Below are 15396 nucleotides of genomic sequence, written 5' to 3'. Positions count from 1 at the left end.
GTGGTTCCTGTGTACCGGCCCCCATTCTAGATGCCCCACATGAACTTGTGTGCTGAAGCCTTGCAACAACCCTGTGTGGTACCTGTAGGTAGGCACCATTACTATCCCTCTCATTTAACAGTTGGGAAACTGAGGCATAGAGAGGCTGAATGTCTTGCTCAGAGTCACACAGCTAGCAAGTAGCAAGCTGCGGTCTGAAACTGGGGAGCCCCATTCTAGAGTTTGGGTTCATAACCACTGTAGCTACTGTGGTTTTTCAGCCACAGGTGGTTGCTTCCTCCTTGCACTTCCCTGCCCCCACTTCCCTTTATGTACATCTGCATCGTGGTGTTTCATATGCCCTGTTCCAATTATGTATTAAATGTTGTTCTCTCCTGCTGAACAGTGAGCCCCTTGAGGGCAGGCCTGCCTTTAATTCATGCTTATATCCCTGGAATGAAGAGTTGGTTGTTTTCAGTTGTTTGCATGACTTAAAAAAATATGACACACATTATCTTGCTTTACTGTAAGATGCTACAGTGGTGTTTGGGGCAAATTGCGTAAAATGTAAGTTGGATTGGGGACAGAATCTTTTTCACATTGTCAAGTTCCCCAAAGTCCTGATGGCAGTAACCTAGACTGCTGGATGTCTAATTATTCATGATGTCCTGGAGAAAGGCAGAATTCAGCCATAGCCGTAAGCATTCCTGCCTATCCAATTTGTTTTTAAAAGACGATTTGTAGGACTATGTCTTCATATATGTTTTTGCTGGTCTTGGGTCTTTAAAGTATTTAAAAATTTATATTCAGAGTGTTTTCCTGTTCATTTTTTATTTGATTAAGAAAGAACTATAAATAAACCTTAACAATACCATCGTTTTTCATGAGCGCTAATGGCTTTGTGACAGGATGATGGCTTGTGTAGTGTAGTGTTTGATTTTTTTCTTCCTCCAATGTTGTTTGGCTGGATCATTTAGAAATATTACAAAATCTCCTGCGCTGAAGGAGAAAGCTTTTGACTCCTTTTTGACTCCACAAACTCTTAAACAACATGTGCATGATATCACATGAAAGCTTAGTAACTTTTGGAGGCCTTTCTAAATTACCCATGTTCCTTTGTCTTGACATTGTTGCTTTTCTCTTAAATTCACAATCTCTACCCCAATCTGCAGTGCAGCCTCTAAAATGATGTTAGAAATCTAAACGCCATGTTTTTATTTCATCATGCTTTAATTTTACTTTGAATTAAAATATGCATTTCTTAGGTTATTTTCCTGGAGTCAATTGGAGCATTTTAGGCTTAGAAGGGATATTTGACAGTATTTAGTCCAACTTCCTTGTTATAGAAGGAAGAAGTTGAGGCCAGGAGAGAGATTGTGAAGTGCACTCTGGCTGCACAGCTAATTAGTGGCAGAGTAGAGATAAGACACAGGATGAGACCCACAGGCTAAAATTTGCTATTTGAGTTATTTCCCCCTCATAGGCTTTCAGGAATGAAACCATCCAGAAACGAGTGGGAAGACCTAAGAAACGTCCACGTTTTATTTTTTTAATGAAGATCTTACAATTCAAATTATTTCCAGTTCTGTAGAGGCTTGAAATGAAGTCAGTGGTTTTAGGAAAATAATAACAATGCACTGTGAAAATATATTGAATTTCACATTGATGTGAAATTATGTAGGGAGATTTTGTTGGAGCTTAACATTATTGTGAACAATGTTGGGTGCTGTTCAAATACTAGAATCTATCAGCATCCAAATACAAAGTGAGCAGAGGATCAGTGAGCTATAGATGGGGGGCCTGTGCTGGCTCATGACCCCTCAGCATCTGTCTCCGGGGCTTGTTGAATGGAAAGGGTCTGGGCTGTTTTGCAGACATGGGGCCTCTATGTGCCATCTTTGCTGCAGAGGCAGCATGGAACAAACTTTTGGGGACCTTATGCATTAGTGCATTGGATCATTTTAGAAAATAACCTGCAGTATTGGACCTGTTTCTTTTCTTTCTTCTTTTTATTAATGTGCTTTACCTTCAGGTAGCTGCCTGCATTTCCTTAAGGGCAGACTGGGAATAGCTGAGCAACTAAAGAAGGGCTCAGAAGCCCTTATTAAGGTAGTTGATCAATTCTAGAAGTTTATTTAGCATTAAGGGAACCCATGCCCTTTCCTATTCTAGAAGACCTCGTGAGCACTAACTGAGTATTTCCAAAAGCTGTAGTGCAGTATGCAACACCTATAAATATAGTGTGTGTAGGTTTAGGAAAGCCATGGCGTTTGCCAGTCCTGGCTCCAATCCTAAGTCAGCAACACTGCGATCTTCATTATGTGCAATTTTCTCTATTTTGTTTAACTTTTTAACTTTTTGAAAAATTAATTAAAGGAATTGAGCTTTCTAAGGTTGGTTGTTAAAGATAATTCAACAATGTATTTTGGAATGCGAGACTTGAAATGAGGGCAAATCTCTCTACATAACAAGAAGCTTCCAGGGAGGACTGTCATTATACTGTGCTTACTACACTTATGTGGGTAGCTGCCAAAAGCATAATCATTTTCTGGAACACTGTGTTCTCTCTTTAGTTTGTACATCTGTTGTATCTTTGTAGCCAAAAGGAAGTAGAAAGTTGTGAAAATATCAGGTGAGTTTGGGCCAGTTAGTTATTTCAAGTCACAAACTTCCTTTTGCCTGATTAAATTAAATATTCACTTAATCTTATAATTCTTATAATGTAAACTCTGTAATATAAATATTATGTATATAGTATTCAATCTTAAAAAAGATTAAAATTGCTGTATTTGATGATATGGATGAACCTGGATGGCATTATGGTAAGTAAAATAAACCAGACATGGAAAGAAAAAAAAATATTCACGTAATGTTATATGGTTGCTCCAGGAAACATTTTTAAATAGAAAATATGTATTGAGATCCTCAGAGTGTGTGTTAACTTATTAATGGCAAAAACCGTAATTACTTTTGCACCAACCTAATAGTTACCGAGTTCAAGAAGGGGAAGGTAGCAGATACCAGTGGAGAGTGGCTTGTCCCGAGAGAGCTGGAGTTAGGTGAATATTGAGTGTGGGTGGTCAGGGCTTGGGTTGGTGTCAGGGCACAGTTGGATGAACTGGTATCAAAACTGGTTGATCACAAACAGGTAAGAACTAAAGCTCTGTATGTGAACAGGGGCTCCCCATAGACAGGTCCAGAGAAAATCTTGGATAGGGAGCTGAGTCAGTTGGGTGGGCAGCAGGTAAGGCGTGATCAAGATTGAAGACATGAGAGGAGGCTGCATTAGTCATGGCCCATGCAATAAAATAGGGGCACTTTAATGAAAGTACTTAGTTACAAAGATCTTTAGAAGATGCGAAAAGCCAAAATGGGGTGATAAACTCACCCAGATATTAACAGTAGCAGGAAACCATTACTATGACAAAGGCTGGTAGAACAGAGAGAGGATGGTGGTACCACAGGTGAAGAACTGCATATGCATGGGGGTGTTCAGAAGCACCTGGGACTGTAGAGGGAAGGTCTGTCTGCTGGGAGTTAGAATCATGGAGAAGAGAAAGCCACTGCTGGAGATATCACCACAAGCAGAGAAAGGCAGGGGAGGAAATTCTCTGGCTTCCTCTCATCCTCCAGTCTTCCACTTAAACCCAGCTGGAGCCAGTTGGCAAATAAGCCTGGAAAAGGTAGTTTGCAGGTGAAGGGTAGGGAATGAGTCAAAGAGCAAATAGGCAAATGACTGGCACATAGGCACAAGGCTGGGTCAGGGATGGAGCGAGACTCCTGGCAGGTGTGCTGATGGGGGCTGATGGCGTCATGGATTTCACCTGGGTAGCAGAGCAAGCCTGCGAGAATGTTGAAGGCCTCAGAGCATCAGATGCATTGCATTTTCCCAGGCTTCTGCCAGTGCCCTCATCTGCCCGAGAGCCCTTCCTGTGCCAGGTGACAGTGCTTATTCTCCAGCCTGTTGGAAGCTCAGCCAGATTCTGGGGAGGTTAAGGATCTAGGCACTCTTTTTTTAGATTTCTATTGCCACGTGAAGTATCAGCAGCTAGACTTTTGACCAGAGCTCCACCAAACCCTCTTGAAATTGTTGAAACGTTCTGGAAGGAAGATGGAAATTTCCATTACCATGATTATAAAATAAAGTTCTGTATTAAAAAAGCTCATTTTCTGCCTTTATGTCCTGGATGGCCGCAGAAGCAACAGCCTTGTGAGTTAGTCACATACATTTTTAGCCATGAATAAGGACGTCTTCTGTTCCTTGTCCCACTTCCTGTCACTCGATAAAGAAAAATGATCATTTTCATCCTCCCCATCATCATCAACATCTATCTCCCTTGCCATGAGCGTAGACATTGAACACACCAGGTAGAACATTGTGTTATCTGCATTGCAGAGAAGGGAGGAGCTATTTGTTACAATGGTAACTATGCTTTAAGACAGTAGCTCAGTGGTTCTCCAACTTTAGTGGGAATCAGAAGCAGCTGAAGGGCATGTAACATTGCAGGAGGCTCCCCCAGCCCCTTAAGTTCTCCCACTCCATTTTTGTTTTAGTAGGTAATATGGTTTGGCTGTGTCCCCACCTAAATCTCATCTCTAATTGTAATCCCTATAATTCCCGTGTGTCGAGGGAGGGACCAGGTGGGAAGTGATTGGATCATGGGGGTGGTTCCTCCATGCTGTTCTCGTGATAGTGAGTGAGTTCTCAGGATATCTGATGGTTTTCCAAGGCAGTTTTCCCTCCTCTTGCTTGCTCTTTCTCTTCTGCTACTTTGCGAAGAACTATGTGTTTGTATCCCCTTCTGCCATGATTCTAAGCTTCCTCAGGCCTCCCCAGTCATGAAGAACTGTAAGTCAATTAAATCTCTTTTCTTTAGAAATTACCCAGCCTTGGGCAGTTCTTTGTAGCAGTGTGAAAACGGTGCAATACAGTAGGTCTGGGTGGGGGCTGGAGATGTGCATGTCTCACAAATTTCTAGATGATGCTGTTGCTGCTAGCCCAGCGACACACTTGGAGAATCACTACTTCAGTGTGTGGCTCTTACAGTGTTCCAGACCCGTATAGTTAGCTCCATCTTACAGCAGAGGAGCTGAGGCTTAAAGAGGCTGAGTCACTAGTTCACAGCCACAAGGCTAGGAAGCAGGCATGGAATGTCATAGCTTGGGTCAGCTGTCGATGTCCCCTAGGCCGTCTGTGAATGAAAGTCAAGCCTGCGTTATCGTCAGGGCTGTGGAGCTGCAGGACTGGGTGCTGCCCCACTCAGTGGGCCAGGCTGTTAACCACCTGTGGAGTTAGTTGTTTGGTCTAACAGGCCTAGTGATTTTCTTAAGTTCTTTTCTAATGAGAAAGCAATTGGTGTTTGTTTGTTTGTTTTTGTTTTGTTTTGTTTGTTTTAAGAAATTGGGCCCTGTTTGATTAGTGGTATTTTCCCTTTTGGTCCAAATGACCCTGGTAGCTGAGGTTGGCTGTGTTGTCAAAAACAGTGAGATCTAGAAGCCCTGCTAAGCGGTGTTTGGGAGGAGGCCTGTGCATCGTTGGCTGAACTTTATGGGGAACTTCCCAGGAACCCAGGTTGACCCCTTTGCTCACCGCCTGCTGCCTGGAGCATTACCCCACACTCAGACCTATCTGTTTTCTCCTTTGGGCGTGGCCTCTTTCCTTGGCTGACATTTCATTTTATGATAAGCCACGGAGAGTTTTATTTGTGTTTTTCTTCTTTTCTTTGAGACTAGGTCTCATTCTGTTGTCCAGGCTTGAGTGCAGTGGTGCAATTGCCACTCACTGCAGCCTTGAACTCCTGGATTCAAGCAATCTTCCTCTCTTGGCCTTCCTAAGTGCTGGCATTACAGACATGAGCCACAGTGCCCAGTGCCATGGAGATTTTTAATAAGGCAATCTTTATTAGTGGTTGCTGTGGTCATTACCAGTGACCTTCACAGAGTCGTGAAATCTTTTGCTTATCCCTGATCTCAGACATCTGAACAACAAACTCTAATTTCCCAAATTACCCATTGAGCAAAATGGTCCTTAGGAAGACCTAGGCTTGGAGGATAGAAAGGGTGGGATAACACACCCGCTCCTTCCATGCGGAGTTTCAATCACATATTATTAATTCAGAGTATCGTTATTGCTCCATCTGCAAACTGCAAATGTGAATTCCAGCCATGTATTTTTAAACAGCTCTATTATGATCAAGCAAATTTGAACCTCTCATGTAGTTTATTACAAGTGGGCTTTGGTTATAGAGGAAAAAAATCTGTTTTATATATGTTTTCTATTTTGTCATTTTTGGTAAGCTGTAGTCAAACTCTGAGTTAGGAGAAAGATGAGCTCTTTTACTATTTAATAGTTCTATATATCATACTTGTGGTAGCTTTTGTCATTTTTTTTTTCTTAGCAGAAACAGAGCGTTAAGGCCCAAAGTAGAGATATCTAAGTCCTGGGAGCAGGATGATATTAGAAATACTGATGAATTTATAATAGTATGGAGAATTAATGTGGATAATGAAGATTTTAAAATAGCATTAATTGGCTATAAATGCAGTTAATGTTGCCTTCTGGAAGGAAAAGAGGTAAAATTATATCTTCTGTTACTTTAGCAATTGATTTCAAAAGTATTCATGCATTAATTGTCCACTCAATATTAGGAAATGTATTAGAATATAACTGCTTCTAACCTTTTCCAAAAAAGTTTTATCCAGATTCTAGTAAATTTATACCTGCAGTTGTCTCTACAATATAGTGTTTTATTTGTTGAGTCCTGTTAAAATTCAACACATTTAGTTTAAAACTCTAATTGGCTTTAATGATTAGTGATTCATGAACTGGGCATCATTTCATCTAAAGATGCAGAAAAGGGACTCTGGATCAGGCATTGGCGGTTGGTTTTTAAAAGGTGGCTTGAGCAGGAACAAGAAAACAGCATAGTGCAAAAAAGCAGATTGTTAATATCAGGTTACTCTACGTCACTTTCCTTGTAAGGGTTCAAGCACAGGGGACTTCTTTATGCGAAAACTTGCTGTTTGGGGATTTAACTAGCATCTCTCTCTCTTGATTTCTCAGGTCAGATAAATAGCTTAGTTTTGGTTTGGTGACGTGGAACTTTAGCATGAGTGACTCTATTTTGGTCGGATCTGTTGAAGCCTAGAGCAGGAGCTCAGTCTAAATCAATGGCCTCCTATAAATCTTAATAGTTTAATACATAGAAAATTCTCAGCATCTTTCTCATAGAATTTTTAAGCAGAAGCCAGAATCTTTTATAGTCGTGTGTATCAGTTATTTATTGCTGTGTAGCAAACCTCTTCAAAACAGTGGCTCAAAACAACAGTCAGGTATTGAGTTCGGAAATAGGCAACTTGAGCATGGCTAGGCGTGGAAGGTTTGGGTTCCATGCAGTGTCAGCTGGGACCCTTCAGGGGGCTGGAGAATCCTCTTCCAAGATGGCTGCTCAAAAGGCTGTTGACCAGAGCTCAGTTGGGGTCCAGGGCCGGGGTCCTGGTTCCTCTCCAAATGGCTCTCTTCATGTAGGACACTCCATGGGCTGCCTGGACTTTGTCATACCATGGTAGCTGCGTTATAAGAGTGATTGTTCCAGGAGAACCAGGTGGAGAACTATAATACAGTCTTTTATGACATAGTCTTGGAAGGCACATGGCATCGCTACTGCTGTGCTGTACTCGTTGGCCCAGATTGCAGAGGAGGGGGCAATAGGAGATGGATTAAGAGGAGAATCAAAGATTTTGTTATGTTTTAAAACTGCCATAGTCCATTAGAAGCCTCTCATTAACATTTACCCTAGCCAAACTGTGGCTTCTAAATGAAAGACTGATCACTTGTTGCTAAGGTGACACTGCACTGTTATCCATAATTACGTGGACATGCATGGCTGCACGTCCAGATAGGAATGAATTTTGTCCCAGTTAGGCGAGTCCTGAGCAGTGTTCATTATCTTCGGACCATGGTGGATGTGGAGGAGGTTGGCGAGGGCAGTTCTGTTGGGATGGTAGGGATGGAAGTCAGACTGCTGGGCTGCTGGGAACAACTGGGAGATGATGATCTGGAAGCAGCAGGTGTAGACAATGCTCTCAGAATGCTTAGCTGAGACAGGAAAGAGGGAGAAGGATACAGTGGTCTGAGAGAGCTTTCATATTCCTATCTATTTTATCAGCTTTTTCTTTTTTTTAAATAAAGATGAGAGAATAGGGTGAAGGGAAGGAGTCAATGCAAAGTATAAAGTGGCATTGTTTCTATCATGTATGTGACATAATTTCTTTTCTGGATTTTAAGTGCAGGGGTCCTGGCACAGCACATATACAATGGACACTGGTTAAACATTTGCTTTAGAACAAAGGAATTCCACCAGTAGAAAAATGTCACTTAGCAATTGCCCACCACCTGCGTGACCCCTTTCCTTCCCCTTCAGGGTGTGGCCACTTGTCTACCATTTTGTTTTATATTAAACCAAAGAGATTTTTTTACAGAATGAATCTCCCATGTGGATGGATGCTGCAGCAACCCTGGTGACGTCCCTATAGGTATGAATTGTTCTCCTCACCCTGATCTCAAAGATCTTACCAATCAACTCCATCTATTTCCCTAAGTTACCCATTGAGGAAAGCAGCCCATGGGAAGACACAAGGCTTCAAGAAGGCCCCACCAATGTCTCCAGGGACCAAATACTGATCTAGTCAGAGAGTTGTTCACTCTGGGGGTGTCAACTGGCCATGGGTAAAATGGGAAATGAACACCTACTTCAGAGGGATGTTTTGAGAGCAGGGCTGTGAGATTGATGACTCCTATAAAGTAGATTCTAAACGGTAAATTGTACCTTGCAAACCACAACACGGATGTAAGAAACTGATTATTTGTCATCCTGTAAGTCAGTGGCTGTTTATGTGTTCTCAGAAACTTGATTCTTTTTCCTCTGAGGGTTATACAGTATCTGCTTCAGTCACTTTTCCATTTACTGACTTCTACAAGAAATTGGCCTGGAAGTGTCAGCCATTGAAAAATAGCAATAATTTTTGCGTCATGATCTACAGTTGTAATGGACATAGTAATAATAGTATTGTCTTTATGTAGTCTTTATAAGGAGTAAAGACCAAAGACTAGAGTTGATAAGAGGTGAATGGAGTTTCATTTCTGGAACTGCATGTCTTTAAAAGCCAAATTTTCTCTGACATGTGAGAAATGGTTGATATTTCAGGAATTATATTAGTGTGGTAATGGACCAAGGCATACAACATGGACAGAGTAACACAATCCAGTTTATAGTTTGTGCTAATTAACTTCTATGTGAAAAGAATTTCCATTTTAGTTAATTTCATTTTTTTTAGTAATTTGCATCACATCTGTACGGCATTATACATTGAGATTATTGTGATATGCACATATATAATATATTTTAGTGGGGCATCTCTTTTGGAGCAGCTATACTCTTTTTCTAAAGCAAAACTTCTGATGGGTCAGAGGATGAGACATTGATTACCTAAGTTTTTCTACCTAGTAGAGGAAGTGTGTGTGTTTAAGTGATCATAGATACAGATTGATGGTTAAATGTCTTGCTGAGGAATTTGTCAAGAGGTTGGTAGGATGCCCAGCTAGAGAAAAAGCTCATTGGTGGTTTTGAGGTCTCAATGATGTATTGACTGCATTGTGGTAAAACAAACGTCACAAATACACTTTCATACTGTGCACATTTTTTGCAGTTCTTAATGCAAACAAGCCCCAAGACCATGAATAGATCCAAACCGCAATCATAACATTTAAGTTATACAGGGCATTTGAAAAACAGATCTTTGTTGCTTGCGTTTCCTAGCATATGGGCGTCTATATTGTGTATGATTTGGTCCTGATGGAAAGCTCTGTGCCAAGGCTGAGAGGGAGCCGTTACGTTAAACTGTTGGCCATGGAGTCAGAGAAGGAGAGAGAGATGTGGCCCACCAGAAGTCCTATCTCTAGTCCAGCAACCATGATGACTCTGTGACGTCACCTGTTACTTTCCCAGGGCAGTCAGAGGGTGGATGGTATCCCTGTCTGGGGTGGTTCTGAATGTTCCCTTCTGAGGTTGTTAAATTTCTGAATGTTCCCTCCCTGTCCAGCTTCTGTTATTTTATCCTATCTAGGCACAAGGGAGAGGTGGTGAAAAGCTCCAGTTTGCAGAGGAATTGAAGTTCTATGTGGCCAATGTTTATGCACAGTGGAGTTTGTTTTTTGGTGGCTATTATTTCAGTTCCTGGGACTTGCCTTCTATGTGTAGTCTTGGTGGGAGGCAGGCATTGGCTCTGCCTAGGCACAGACAAACCTCCAAGGACAGCCAGCTGGGTGCATTTCACTGGAACTTTGAAACTGGAGCGAGCAGTGCAAAGAGGAAGGTCAGTTAGAATGCGTTGGTGGCTGTGGCAGCAAGACTCCTGTAGCTCCTGAGACCTGGTGGGCTTCTTTGAGCCCCCTGAATGCTGTCTCCTGTGGATACAGTGAGAGTGAGCTTTTGCTGTTCTTCAAGTTTTTTTCCTCTAAGCTGGTAAGTGTTCAGTCCATCCGTTGTTATCAAGAGTCCTGGCTGACATGGAGACCACCCTGTGTGTCCCCTGCATGGCCATTTGTTTTTAACTCTCTTTGGCTCTGCTTTTGGGGGGTCCTTGTCAGTCCCCTGGCTGGAGAGCAAAGCAGAACCCTGAAGTTCCCATTTCTATTGGCCAAGGTTGATTCATTGGAGAAAAAGAATTAACTGTGCTCTTGACTGTGCTGTGTAGTCATTTGTGTAAAGGCAGCTATCACTGTAATCTTCCTACTTGAGGAACACGTCACAGTCCACCAAGAGTGTGTACTTATGCGATTGTTTCGATACATGAGTATGGGTAGATGGCACTACCCAAGTTTTACAAGTGATCAGGTGGCCTTAATGAAGTTAAGTCATTTGCCTGAGGTTGTATGGCTATTAACTAGCAGAAGTGGAACTTAAACTCAAGCCTCCTTACTCCAAAACCACCTCTTCCCACTCCTTTTCATTGGTATGTCAAAGTTAGCCTGGTGGCAAAATGCCCTTCCTTGAAATACCTGCCTGTCAGATTCAGAATATGATTGATGGCCTAGAAGCAGGATCTGTACTGAGGGAGGGACCATCCTTCCATCTCATCTGAATCCATCAGGGGCACCTTCAGCATGAGAACCCACCTCTCAAAATCATATTAAAGTTGATAGTTCAGGGCACTGTACTTTGAAACTGTTCCTTTTAAAGAACCATGTAACACTAAGAACTAGTTAATGCTAATTAGGAGCATCCTCAAATAATTTTTTTCTTGTTTTATTTCTTTGTTTCTTGTTTTGTTTTTGGGGCAGGGTCTTGCTCTGTCTCCCAGGCTGGAGTGCAGTGGTGCAATCGTGACTCACTGCAGCCTCTGGCAATCCTCCCATTTCAGCCTTCTGATGAGCTGGGACCACAGGCACATGACACCAAGCCCAGCTCGTTTTTGTAGAGACAGGGTTTTGCCATGTTGCCCAGACTGGTCTCAAACTCCTGGGCTGATGGGACATAACTGCCTTATGTGCTCATTGCTGATAAGTTAGAAAATAGAAATAAAAAGAAGAAAAAACTCCCATTATCTTGCCAACTGGGAATAAGCACTTTAACATATTTGTTCAGGCTTTGCTTCTGTCAGGTTTTTATTGCCATGTATTGGGTACTGTTCTTAGCATTTTTACATACCTGATCTCATCATGCTTTCCCAAGTTCAAATTTCAAAGTTTGTGCTCTTTACCATAGTCATAAATGCACCTGTTACAAATGTATAGTTATTTAATGTGAACTTAATAAGATAGATTGAGGGCAAAATCTGTGAGTGCTGTTACAGTAGAAAGTGTGGGAACAGGGATGGATCCAGGTTTTATGGAGCCTGAAATTTACACATTTTTTTAAAGAAAGCATACAACATGGATATGAAATTAGATACCAAAGTGAATATTTACTTAGAATGAGAAAAGAAAAGTGAACAAATGACTGACACTTTGGAGATTCACGTTCTTTTTTTCTTCTGAGCTCTTTTTAGGTGGTTGGCCAGAAAGGCTTACATGGAGAGGCTTTTTGATTGGAACCTGGCTTTTCTTCCTTTTCCAGAACTCCATGCACTCCCAGAGGCAGCACAGGGAGGGGCCCTGCTGTTTAAGCTTCTTTGGCCTCCCAGGAGGAGTGGGAGGGAGGGTGGCTCGATACCTTCAGGGAGCAATCCCTGGGTCCCAGGGGAGTGAGGAGGGGAGGAGGCATCTGTTCCCTTTTTCTCTTTGGAACTGAGAGCCCTGGGGTTATGGGGAGTCACCCCAGCAGGAGTGAGACAATTCCTATCCCACTGCAAGATAGTATAAAATATTTATTGGTATTTTATTCTCATAATCTTATGTTTATTTTTATTAGGTCTACAGTCTCATATGGTGAATGTTTGGGAGCAGAGATAGTTATTTTCCAAATCTTAACCCGTTGCTTCAATACCTTTGTCAATGAACGTACCTTTTCCCATTGATTTGAAATGCCACCTTTACCATATAATAAATTATTTATTCTTAGATCTGTTTCAGGATTTTCTGTTCTCTTGCATTGATCTGCCTGTCTGTTGCTAGATTATTACTGAATCATTGAGCTTTATTATGTATTTTTTTTTTTTTTTTTGAGATGGAGTCAAGTTCTGTTGCCTGGGCTAGAGTGCAATGGCACTATCTCTGCTCCCTGCAATCTCCGCCTCCCAGGCTCATACGATTCTCCTGCCTCAGCCTCCCAAGTAGCTGGGATTACAGGTGTGTGCCACCATACCCGGCTAACTTTTATATTTTTAGTATAGACGGGGTTTCACCATGTTGGGGATGTTGGTTTTGAACTCCTGACCTCAGGTGATCCACCTGCCTTGGCCTTCCAAAGTGCTGGGATTACAGGCATGAGCCACCACTCCTGGCCTTACTACATATTTTTATATTTGGTAGAATGTGGTCTTGCCCTCTGTCCCTCAATAGCTTTTCCTTAAAAAAAAAAAAAATACTTTCTTGACTTTTCTTACATTTATTACACTATGAAAGCTTAAGAATCATTTTTGCCAAGCTGTAGAAAAAATCCTTTTGGGATTTAATTAGATTAATATTCATTTTACATAAATTTTGAAAGACTTGAGATCTATGTAATAAATTACTTTCCAGGTATATGGTCTGTCTATTCCATTTTCCTTTCATGTGCTTGGTATTTTTTGTGTGTTTTTGGCAAATTTTTAATGTTCAGTTCTAGGTAGTTATTTTTAATATCAGTTACGAAAGGGACTGTATAGCCCTCTTCCACAATCTTTTCTAACTGGCTGCCGTTGGTGTGTGGAAAGGCTATTTTTAAAAGAACTTGACACCTTACCAAACTCTTAGTAATTCTAATGGTTTTTAAATTGTCAGAGCTTTTTTTGCCTTGCTTCTACTTTCTGAAACCCATTTTTAGAGTGGTTTCTGATGACCAAGATCCTGATAAAATGCTATGACAGCTGGCCCCCAGGCTGTGGGAGGTGGCGAGGGTCATGTGGCTACAGGCAGGCTTCCTAATCACAGTGATCGTGGTTGAGCAAAGTAGAGTAAAGGTGATGCCGCACAGACCTTGTAGAATTTTACGCGTCGTGGAAAAGCCTGACCAAGTGTGAACTCTGTAGCACAGATTGAACCGTAGCACAGATCAAATCCTAACACCTGATCTGACATTTCATTCCATTATGTCCTGTGATCGCACACAGTTGCCTATCTGTTCCCCTGTCCATCCTGTCTGGCAGTGGCAAATCACGGTCTCCAGGGTCATTTAAAGGGATGCTGTGTTCAGGGTGAACTCGTTCTACCTGCTCTTCAGTTTACGAAGGACTGCAGCGAAGTGAACTAGCGATGGATAAGTACAGGTAATTGGGATTTCATATATGGTCATGGGGTTGCTTGACAGCGGTCTGCAGTTGGACCGGTGAGGGCTGCTGACTGCAGTGTCCTGGCCCTGATTGCAGAACAGGATAGTGTTATCTGTGCTGGCTGGAAGGCTGCTTAAAACCAGACCTCAAACTTGGGCAGACGGGCTTGTCCCGGGATCCGCAGCTTTGCTCAGGCTGTGCGTTGGTGTGGCCCCGAATTGCACGGAGGTGAGTAACCCAAGACTTGTGTCAATGGCTTCCTTGTGGTTTTGGCTGTTGTTGCCTGAATATTTTACACAATCTGTGGGCTCTAAAGTCCCAGTGTACATCAGTGAGTGCTCTCCTTAGGTGGAAACCCTGGGAGTAGAGTACTGACAGCAAAGACCGGGAAAGATCATACGTCCCAGGGCAGGGGTGACAACAGGTGTCATCTTTTTGATCTCGTGTGTGGGTGAGTGGCAGAGGGAAGTTTCCTTTATTGGGTGTGAAATTTGCGGCAACTTTCTGTTTGGGGAGTGCTGGGGGCTGTTTTGTTTCTAATTAAGAAGAGCCCAGGAAGGGAGGTAAGTGAGCTTGCCAACTCATTAGCAAACACTCTGATTAGACCTTCTGGGCACATTGCCTAGCGGCCCAAAGCAGGGAGAGGAGAGACAGGCTCGCTCCTAACACTTGCTGGACCCGAGGCAGGAGTACAAACAGAGGCTCACATTCCATGTGTCTAAGTAGCTGTTTCCAAGTTCTAAGTCAAGCTCTCTAAAAATCAGGTCCTATACTGCCATCTTGGTAAATAAACACAACCTTCACAACAACCTGGAAGCCAGCCTCCAATGTAGAATTCTCAGACTCCTCAAGTTTCTTGTCCAAAATCTTTCTGTGGTACAGGGAGACATCCCTGGCCACAGGTCCCAAGTCTGTCTACACCTCTGCAGACAACCTCTCTTATGCAAACTGGTGAAGTGCTTCACCCTTGAGAAAATGGACACTGGCAGGTAAAGCAGCAGGCCCAGGGAGACCTGGAGTGTGACCCAGAAGGTGGGGTGGTGTCCAGGTGAACATGTCTTGGGGGCCCTGTGAACTCTGCCCTATGACATGGTGTGGCTAGAGAAGATGTGAGCAGTGCCTTCTGAGCATGGTGCTCAGGGCACGGGCCCAGACTCTGGCCCAGCCTGGCATTCCCAGGGCAGGGGACAGAGATGGGAGGAGTTGAGGGAGCAAGTGGGAACTTGGAAGCACATCCAGGCCAGATGAGGTGCTGGAAGTGCCGAGGTCAGGCACCTCAAGCGTAGGAACCCTTGGACGTACCAAATTATGGTTTTAGAAATGTCTGTTTGTTATTTTTAGATTTGGGCAGTATGCCGCCTGCAGATTTACCACTTACCTGATGCAGACCCAGGAGACTTGTCTTGTACCTGCTCTGACCTCTCTCCTCCCAGGTCCCTAGGTCCCCAGTTCTTCCTTTTAATGTTGTGCTGGTGGCGACAGAAGTCTGCTGTGACGGAGGAGCCAGCG

General features: G+C 42.8%; 1 protein-coding gene across 18 annotated transcripts in view; it reads left to right on the top strand.

Annotated features, from left to right (window-relative positions):
* CSGALNACT1 (chondroitin sulfate N-acetylgalactosaminyltransferase 1) overlaps positions 1-15396 on the top strand; it is a 353523-nt gene that overhangs the window by 61165 nt on the left and 276962 nt on the right. For 2 of the 18 annotated variants that reach the window (XM_063816889.1, XM_001148607.6), the window contains exon 1: positions 14196-14338. The exons of 14 other annotated variants lie outside the window; for them this stretch is intronic. The gene's annotated coding sequence lies outside the window, so the exon portion shown is untranslated. Of the gene's footprint in view, positions 1-13393; positions 13885-14002; positions 14116-14195; positions 14339-15396 lie in introns of those variants that run through there. 2 more of the 18 variants (XM_009454911.5, XM_009454909.5) reach the window with 2 other exon arrangements.

This window comes from Pan troglodytes, chromosome 7, assembly GCF_028858775.2.
Source record: "Pan troglodytes isolate AG18354 chromosome 7, NHGRI_mPanTro3-v2.0_pri, whole genome shotgun sequence".
NCBI lineage: Eukaryota > Metazoa > Chordata > Mammalia > Primates > Hominidae > Pan > Pan troglodytes.
The sequence above is the reverse complement of the archived record's forward strand: the minus strand, read 5'-3'. Positions and strand labels throughout refer to the sequence as shown.